At 40.8% G+C, this 9,692-nt stretch overlaps 1 pseudogene; it reads right to left on the reverse strand.

Moving 5' to 3' along the window:
* Positions 1–8,546: 8,546 nt before the first annotated feature.
* LOC121797570 lies at positions 8,547–8,682 on the reverse strand (annotated as a pseudogene).
* Between the last annotated feature and the right edge of the window lie 1,010 nt (positions 8,683–9,692).

The raw sequence follows: 9,692 nt of genomic DNA on the forward strand, positions 1-9,692 counted from the left end.
GAGATACGACATGCTGAAAACAGAAACCACCCCCCTTAGTACCTCCTAGCCAGGATAGATGATGCAAGTATGAAAGAAAAGCCCATCCTTAGAGCCAAACACGAAAGCCCTCTTTGAATGTGAGTTAAAAGCCTAAAGTGGAACCACTTTCCACTAATTCGAAAAAAAAAGAGTGGCTGCCACAAGGTGCCTAGGGTGAAGTGACTGCGTGTATCAACACTGAAGGCAGTAGGAACCCCCCCCCAAAAAAAAGAAAGAATATATATACTACCTCCGTCCCCCAAAATTCGTCCCAGTTTGACCGGGCACGGGTTTTAAGAAATATAATGGAAAGTGAGTTGAAAAAGTTAGTAGATTGTGGGACCTACTTTTATATATTGGTTTTATAATAAAATGTGAGTAGGAATGGGTTGGTGGAATATGGGACCCACTACCAAAAATGGTAAAAGTGAAATGGGACAAATTTTGGGGGACGGACGAAAATGGAAAACTGGGACGAATTTTCAGGGACGGAGGTAGTATTATTTTTCCAACCCTTAGAACCCCACTTTCTAGCCAGGCATATACCCAGATATAACCCCTAACCCCTGGAACTGTGTGCGTGCAAGGCATAAGACGAGTAAAGCTCACTGGCCAGAAAGGTGTACAAGAAAGCAGAATCCAACTGGGCAAGAGTGATTGAAGACTCAAGGAAGAAAATCGACCAGGGAGTCATCCCAGGTCCCAAAAAAAGAAGGAATAAGGGTGGCGAAGCCACAAAGAAAACAAAAAGAAGAATATGAAGAAAAATGGTCAGAAAAACTTGACCACAAAAAAGAAAGAGAAGGAATAAGGGTGGCGAAGCCACAAGAAGCTACTGACCAGTTGGAGATCAAATCCAGAAGCGCTAGCCAAGAGAAGCAACAACCAAGAGCCCAAATGCACACAGTTCCCCCACATCAAATAAAATAGAAGTTTTTGAACCTTAGAGCCTTAGGAACATCCACCCAAAACACTACAAACCAATAGCCCCGTTGCAAGCCTTTAAGCCCTTCAGTAGCTGCACGTGAAATCTAAGTCCGAAGCAATTGTGGTTGAGCACTATGAGAGAATACAGTCCTAATATTCCCGGAGAGGTATGAGTGACTGAGTGAACCTAGTGTTTGGCCGAAAGTTTGGGCGATCTTGACGAGCGGATATACTGACTGGGAGAGAAAAGGGGGGCGGCGGAAGTTCAAGGCTGTCTAAGGCCGGATTGCACCTGATCCCGAGGGGAGGGATGGTTGAAAATATAGCACAATTACTGTGTTAATGTGTCTAAGTGTTTTAGTTTTCTTTTATGTGTTTGTCTTTGTTATGTGTTTTCTTTGCATCATAGTTAGAGTCTAGGGTAGGATAGAGTCGGTCAGAGGAGTAACCAGGCTAGAATTCGACTTACTTCTTTTTGTTTGTTCTTCACGCTTAAGGACAAACATGTGGTAAGTGTGAGCAGTTTGATAAGTCGTATTCTAGGCCTTGGTTACTGGTCAGTATGATGTTCATGATTGGATTATATCTGCAAAAACAGTTGCTTAAGTGTGCATGTTGAGTGTTCTAGCCAGTAGGCAAAGCTTCGGATACTTCAGGTGGAAAGGGCGTTAGGATGATGTTATCCTGACCAGTATGCATGCCAAAAAGGCTCGAGATGGAGAAGAAGGATAGCTGGGAAGATCAGCCGCAAGCAAGGGGGCAAAAGAGTCATTTCATGTTCGAAGTCTACCCTAAAAATCAAGGGAGGCCTCCCTATAAAAGGAAGCCACTTGGAGAGAGAATAATCATCAATTAGTTAGTTAACTCCTACGCTTAGTTAGTAATTTCTCTTCGGTAGATCCCTCCTTCAGCATTATCTTTATTTGCTTTCTAGTTAATCTTGTTTGTTTTCTCTACGTTGGATCTTTCGCATTTCCAGTATTTTGCTTACTTTGAAGTCTTAGTTGTGATCCAAACGTTTTATTGAATATGAAGTTGTTTTCCAGCATCGGTTCATGTCTGTTTTCGCTTCTTTCTGCCTAGATAGCTTAGATCTAGCTGTTACGGTAATTTCCAGTGTGGAATCGCATGTTTTAACTTCTGCAGTTAATCTCTCTGAGTTTGCAAGTCTAGATAGCTGTTAGATTTTAGATCTGAATTAGTTAAGTGTGAAAACCCAGTTTACGTGATTTCTGCTACCCTACATGTTGACCAGTAAGCTTAGTTGCAGTTTCAGTGTTCGATCTTTTGATTTGAAGTTTTAATCGTAGATTTGTGTTCTTGAAGTTGTTAATCTGTGTTTTTATGGTGATGAATCTGGTTTTGCCGATCTGATTTGATTTATGTTGAAGAAGACAACATCTCCATCCAAGTTTGGCACCACTTTTGCTTTTTAACAACTTTTTACTTTTGTCCTTACTTTTCAGCTGTTACTTTTCAGATCTGCAGGTCTAGTCGCCTAACTACCTCTTTTCCTCTGATATTCCGTTTAGCCTTTTATAGTAAACTCGTACCTTCTACACTTATTAGCCAAACATCATGTTCCCCACTCACACGTACACAGCCGTCTGTTTAACATCTCTCCCGCCTCCTAGTCAGTAGAGTACTACCTTAAATTCCAGCCTAGATAAGTCTCAACCCAAAGCGTGGTAGCTAACCAAACCTTTCCAGAATATCACCACAATTCCCAAAACGCATTCATCTCTGTGGGATTCGAACCCTACCTTCACTATACTACCCAATAGAAGAGGGTTGAGGAATTATTGATACAAGGTTCAGGTTTAGCAGGGACTTCCATACTGATCAGTAGGATACACCCTTTGCTTGAAACGACACCTGCACAAACCTGTTCTTTCAGTAGGGCAAAAGAAGGATGTGCCTTCCTACAACAAGTTTAACTTCAATGGTGGAAGAGGTGGAGACAGAAATCAAAGAGGAGGTCGTGGAGGCAGAGGTTTTGGAAGAAGTGGGAACAAGATTATCTGCCAATTGTGCGAGAAACCTGGCCATTCAACAGCTCGATATTGGCATAGGTTTGAGCAAAACTACACTCATCCACAAGTCCAGATCAGAGGAAGTCATCCTCTATAGCAATAAACGAAAATGGCAATAAAAGAAAGTAAACAAAAGAATTTCATTGTGTAAGTTTTGAATTGCATTTCTGATATGATTTTCGGATGATCAACAAGTTACAAAATAAGCTATATATATAGTCATCTACTGTAACTGACAGAACGTGCAATCTGAAACTAACTAGATCATGGTCCATCATCCCTTCTTCTAACCACCATTTCACCCACGTTGTTAGTGACCCAACAGAGCAGCTTTCCAATTCATGAGCTGAGGTGGAACTGCTTTGGATTCCTTATCTTCACAATCAATATCCACACGTGCTGCATAACATCCATATTTTTTGCTCGAGCTCGTTTCTTCATTCATCAAGTCGTGAGTAGTTTCAACACCTTCCCTCAATTCAAGCGATGTTAAGGAACAGACCCCAAGTTTGTTTCTCAACTTCGCGAAGAATTGCATGCTCCGCAGCTTTGTGAACATATCAACAATTTGATCAACTGATGGCACATGTCGTACATCCAGTTCCTTCCTTATCACTTTGTCTCTCACAAAGTGCAAATATATTTCAATATGCTTTGTCCGAGCATGAAGAACAGGGTTTGAGGCCAAGGCAATTGCACTCAAGTTATCCACCCAAATTATCAATACTCCTCCAGGCTTAATTTTCAACTCACTCAGAATCGATTGCATCCACGTCACCTCCGAGGCAACATGCGCTAGACTTCGATACTCTGCCTCCGTGCTTGACCTCGATACCACCGACTGTTTTTTGGCACACCACGATATCAGGTTCGACCCATGATACACACAATATCCGGTCGTGGACCTTTTGTCATCAAGATCGAATGCCCAATCAGCATCGGAGAAAGCTGTAATTTTCCCATTTGATCTCGTAATGTTAATGCCATAGTCTAATGTTCCGGCAAGATACCCGAGGATCCTTTTTACGGCCTTCTAATGTGAATCGAGTGGGTTCGCCATGTATTGACTCACTTTATTTACTGCAAAGCTGATGTTAGGTCGAGTAATGGTGGCGTATTGCAGTACCTCTACTGTACTCCTATACACCTTTCCATCGATTGAGGGATTTCCAATGACTTTGCTGAGTTCAGCAGTTGGATATCATGGGAGTGGGCAACTCTTTGTATCATTCATTTTCACTTTTTTAGAAGATCTTTAACGTAGCTTTCTTGGCCAAGATGAAAGCCTTGTTGGGTTTTTGTGACTTCAATACCCAGAAATTGCCTAACTTCCCCAAGATCTTTTACTTTTAAAGAAAAGTGAGCATTCAATTGGTCGATCACCTTTTTTATGGACGTCGAATTAGAGCCAGTCACCAACATGTCATCAACGTAGAGAAGAATGTAGATGATGTCTCCATTTGAGGACTTATGAAACAGGGACGCATCAGCTCGAGATTGAGCAAATCCGAGAGAGACAAAAACCGAGGGATGTTAGAGTTTGTATACTAGAAATCACCTTTCGAGTGATTGAATACTGTAAAACTCTATATGTTATTTTCCAAAGGAATGAAACAAATTATTTTTGTCATAATGTTGTTATATTTTACATTTAATGGATGTTTATTGCATATTTAAATGTATAAGCAACGTAACAAAGTCTAAGTCTTTATTTTAGTAGACCGGTTGTGGGCGTCGTCCACTTTAAGGTAACACGGTCAATGCTTAACAAAGAAAAATAAGAATTTCACAACCTAGATAGGCCTAGACTACCTATCGTGAAAGGTTGCAATGTCAGTCCGCATATTTCTAAGCCTTACTGAAATAAGATGACATTGGTGTGGTATAGCACTGAATTGGATCTAACAGCAAGACGAGTCTTTATGCTATCTACTGAAAGACGAGGTCTTGATAATTAATTTCTTAATCAATGTACGTTAGCATTGAGCATACAGTATTGAATATGCACTACTTTGACTTACCAAAAGGTGTGGGTTTTTCGCAACCAAAGAATCCTAGTATATTAGGTAGTGGTGATTAATATCTAGCAGTGCTAGGATTGCTATTATATTGAATCCTGCGCGAGGTGGGTCTCGTTTGATAACGTCCACAAGAGAAGTTCGAAACAAGGTTTATTATTCGGAACCTAGCTAGTTGGAGTTTGATTACTCTATGAATAATAAATAAGCGTTTCTTGCTAAGTCCACTCTTGGAGATAATAATATGTTAATTAATTAAGTCGATAGCAGACATTGATTAATTAATGGACGTTTCTATCTTAAGCGCGGGAAATTGATGATAAACAAATGGAAACCCGGAATACTTGTAATTTCAGAATTGGATGGGCAGTGCAATATTACTTCTGTAGTGGTTGCTCGTAATATTCCAATATAAGCTTATATTAAATTGTGGGTTCAATTTAATTAGTAAAAAGCTAATTGGGGGAGACCATATCCAAATCCTTCCATAGATCCCTGACTGGACCCAATATGTGACTAAATATAAATAGAAGAATAAAGGAGACAGAAAATACACTTGTATTTTCTTCCAAAATTTTCGTCTCCTTCGGGAGATTTCCCTCTCCTTCGGGAGATAGGATTTCTGTCTTCTTTATTTAAGTCCTAGTTCTCTGGTGAGATCAGCCCACACTGATATCAGATTACAGTCCGGGAATCAGTCAGAAGATCCTTGGTTTAGTACTCAAGATCTTCACGTGGAGAAGACGCGAGCCATCTTTGATTCTTCAGTGAATCAACGAGGTAAATTGGCCAACTCCGCAGCAAGCGTGTTTTAGGGATTATTTGTGCTAAAGCATGCTTAAATTCAAGTTATGAGCATGATACATGTGAAAAATTACGCGAATAGAATTTGTCTAAATAATCTACTAAATAGATCAGAATTTTATGTGATCTGTTAGAACGCACGCTTCCACTGCCTACCCCTTCAAGTGAATGGTATAAAACCAAGCTCGTGAAGCTTGTTTGAGGCCATAGAGTGCTTTATTCAATTTGCACACAAGGGATGTAGAGCCTTGTTCGAAACCAACCGGTTGTTTCATGTAAATATCCTCCTTCAATTCCCCATAGAGAAAGGCATTGTTGACGTTAAGATGATTGATAAACCAACTAGCAGTAATAGCAACACTAAGAATAAAACGAATAGTATTTGGCTTTACTACCGGACTAAACGTATCATGAAAGTCAGAACCGGGCTGCCGTGAGAATCCTTGAGCCACAAGTCTGGCTTTGTATCTAGCAATGCTTCCATCAATGAGCTTTTTGAGTTTGAAAATCCAGGTAGACCAAATCAGATTTTTACCAGGAGGGAGAGTGGTTACAATCCATGTCTTGTTTTTAAAAAGAGCAAGGTATTCCTCTAGCATTGCTTGCTTCCAGACAGGTATAAGTAGAGCTGCAAGAGCGGATTTGGGTAAGAGAATTTCGGGGATGGCAACAGTGAAGACCTTAGGCTTAAAGATGCCTGCTTTAGACCTTGTCACCATTTTATGAGAAGGAGCAGAAGGTGAAGAATTGTGAGTAGGAGAGGCAGAATCAGTGGTAATGATATCATGAGTAGTAGTAGGAGCAGATGAGGACAAGCTAGTATACGAAGGGAGTGAGTGATCAGTTTAGAGTAGGTGGAGATGGAGTGATGTGGTCTATGATACATGGATAAGGAGTTGGCAAACAACTCACTGGTACAACAGAAGGTGAAAGAGAGGACGAGGAATGAGTTTGAGTTGCAAGAATTGGTGTCTCCTTGTAAGGGAATGATGACTCGTGAAAAACAACATCTCTTGAAACTATAACTTTACCATGAGGGAGTAAGGCCTTGCAACCTTTGTGGGAGCTGCTATATCCAAGAAATGTAGCAGCTTGCGATCTGTACTGCAGCTTATTGGTGTTGTAAGGCCTCGTGAGAGGGTAGCAAAGACACCCAAATACTCTCAAAATAGTGTAATCAGGTTGTTTCTTGAAGAGCATTTCAAAAGGAGATTTCGTGTTGATGATCTTTGAGGGTAGTCTGTTGATCAGATGAACTGCAGTCAAGAACGAGTCATCCCAAAATTTAGGAGGCAAGTTAGCTTGAGATAAGAGGGTAAGACCAGTTTCAACAATATGCATGTGCTTCTTTTCAGTTAGACCGTTTTGTTGATGTGTGTGTGGGCATGACAAACGGTGATGAATTCCACTATCTTTCAGAAAGCCAGATAATCCTTGAAACTATCCTCCCCAATCACTTTGAAGAACTTTAATTTTGGTATACAAAAAATTTTCAGCCAAAGCTTTAAAGTTCTTAAATGCAGCATAAACATCACTTTTCAACTTCAAGAGGTAAATCCAAGTATGTCTACTGAATTGATCAATAAAAGTAACATAATAGGAGTATCCACACGTTGAAGTTGTCTGGGAAGGACCCCATAAATCACTATGAACAAGTTCAAGAGGATGAGAGTATGTAGATTTAGAATCAGAATTTGGGAGCCTATGAGCTTTGGAGACACAACATGGATGACAAAGAGGGGATGTTTTCATTGAATAAAAAGGAATATTACATCTATTCAGAACATGTGCTACAATGCCAAAAGTTGGATGACCTAATCTCCTATGCCATAGGCCTACACTAGAAACATCAGAGGAAGCTAAGGTGGCTGAGCATGATGTAGGAGGAAGAACTGCTGGATTTGTAGGTGTTGGAATGACAACAGACTTAGGCGGAAAGAAGCGGTAAAGACCTTGATCATGAGAACCCTTGAGGATTGCTTGTTGGAGTTCTCTTGAGGATTGCTTGATGGCTGTCCTGGTCCTTAACAAGACTATGAGTAGAGTGAAATTAAAAAAAATACTCCATTATCTCTAGCAAATTGTGACACACTCAACAGATTTTTAGTGATAGCAGGGACATGAAGCAAAATTTTGAGAAAATAAGGTTTAGAGCAGTGTGAAGAAACAGAACAAATACTTGATTCCCCAATATGATCAATGTCAACCCTAGAACCATTCCCCAAAATAAGTTGTTTACCTCCATGATACTCACTGCTAATGTTGAGGTTCGAAAGGTCATTAGAGATATGATTTGTGGCTCCTGAATCCGAGTACCAAGAAGTCAGTTGGCTACCCTCAAAGTTGCACTCTGATGGAGGTCTGATGGATGGAGGAGGAAGTGGATGATGAGCTCGAGTTTGAACCATGTTAGCAGAGGGATTAGATTGTTGTTGCTGCCTGCCTTGTTGAGTTGGATGTGGAGTGAAGCCTTGTTCATATCTGTGCCAGCACCTATCCGCTCCATGTCCAGGTTTTTGGCACAATTGACAAATAATTTTGGAACTAAAGCCTCTTTCTCCACGACCTCCCCTCGATGACCTACCCCCGAAGTGTCCTCGACCTCCTTCACTTTTTCCAGAGAATCCTCATCGATTACTTTGATAGTTGTTATCCCTTCTTTGTCCAGAAACCTGGGCAAAATTTGCAGTTGGTAGCACTCCATCTGCTCCCACAGTTGATTGCTTTCCACTATCCAGTCTCGATTCAAAACTAAGCAAGAGTGCAGTGACATCTTGCACTGCCCACATATCACCTCTTGAAGTGATTGTTTCCATCACAGAATCATACTCGTGGCCCAAACCTGCACGGATATATAGGATTTGATCTTGCTCAAGAACTCGGCATCCTGCGGCTCCAAGCAGATCACAACATGACTTTACTTTGTTAAGGTAATCCTTCATGGAGAGACCTTCCTTCTTCAAGGTCTACAACTGCAGCCTAAAATGCATCACTTTCGCCTTTGATTGGCTTGCAAAATTAGTTTCAAGAGCATTCCAAATATCCTTTGCGCTGCTCAGTCCAACCACTAAAATCAAGGCGCTATCTGACAACGACGCTTGTATCCACGCCGAGTGTAGCTGGTCTTGTCTATGCCAAGCCAGAAAATATTCATTCACCTCCATTTGGTCTGATCCGTTCACCGCTATGAATTCTGGTGGGATCGGTAGGCTTCCTGTCAAGTGAGACTCCAAACGATATCCTCGCACAATGGCAAGGATCTGCTGTTTCCAGATGAGAAAATTATCATCATTCAGTTTGACTGAAATGGGGTGGTTGTGTGAGAGCACTGGAGTAGAGATACATAGGAGAGAGTTTTGTGCCGAAGCTTGTGGGGTTGTGGTTGAGTTTGAATCTGATTCTGCCATCGTAGAAGAAAGAAGAAAGAAAGAAAATGAGGGTGAAAGGTATAGAGTCAGGGCATAGGCACCTGCTCTAATACCATAAACGAAAATGGCAATAAAAGAAAGTAAACAAAAGAACTTCATTGTGTAAGTTTTGAATTGCATTTCTGATATGATTTTCAGATGATCAACAAGTTACAAAATAAGCTATATATATAGTCATCTACTGTAACTAACAAAACATGCAATCTGAAACTAACCAGGTCAAGGTCCATCATCCCTTCTTCTAACCACCATTTCACCCACGTTGTTAGTGACTCAACAGAGCAACTTTCCAATTCATGAGCTGAGGTGGAACTGCTTTGGATTCCTTATCTTCACGATCAATATCCACACGTGCTGCATTACATCCATATTTTTCGCTCAAGCTTGTTTCTTCATTCATCAAGTCGTGAGTAGTTTCAACACAAACCTACTACAATCCGGCTGCACATTTGGTGCAATAT

Source organism: Salvia splendens, chromosome 3, assembly GCF_004379255.2.
Source record: "Salvia splendens isolate huo1 chromosome 3, SspV2, whole genome shotgun sequence".
Classification (NCBI taxonomy): domain Eukaryota; kingdom Viridiplantae; phylum Streptophyta; class Magnoliopsida; order Lamiales; family Lamiaceae; genus Salvia; species Salvia splendens.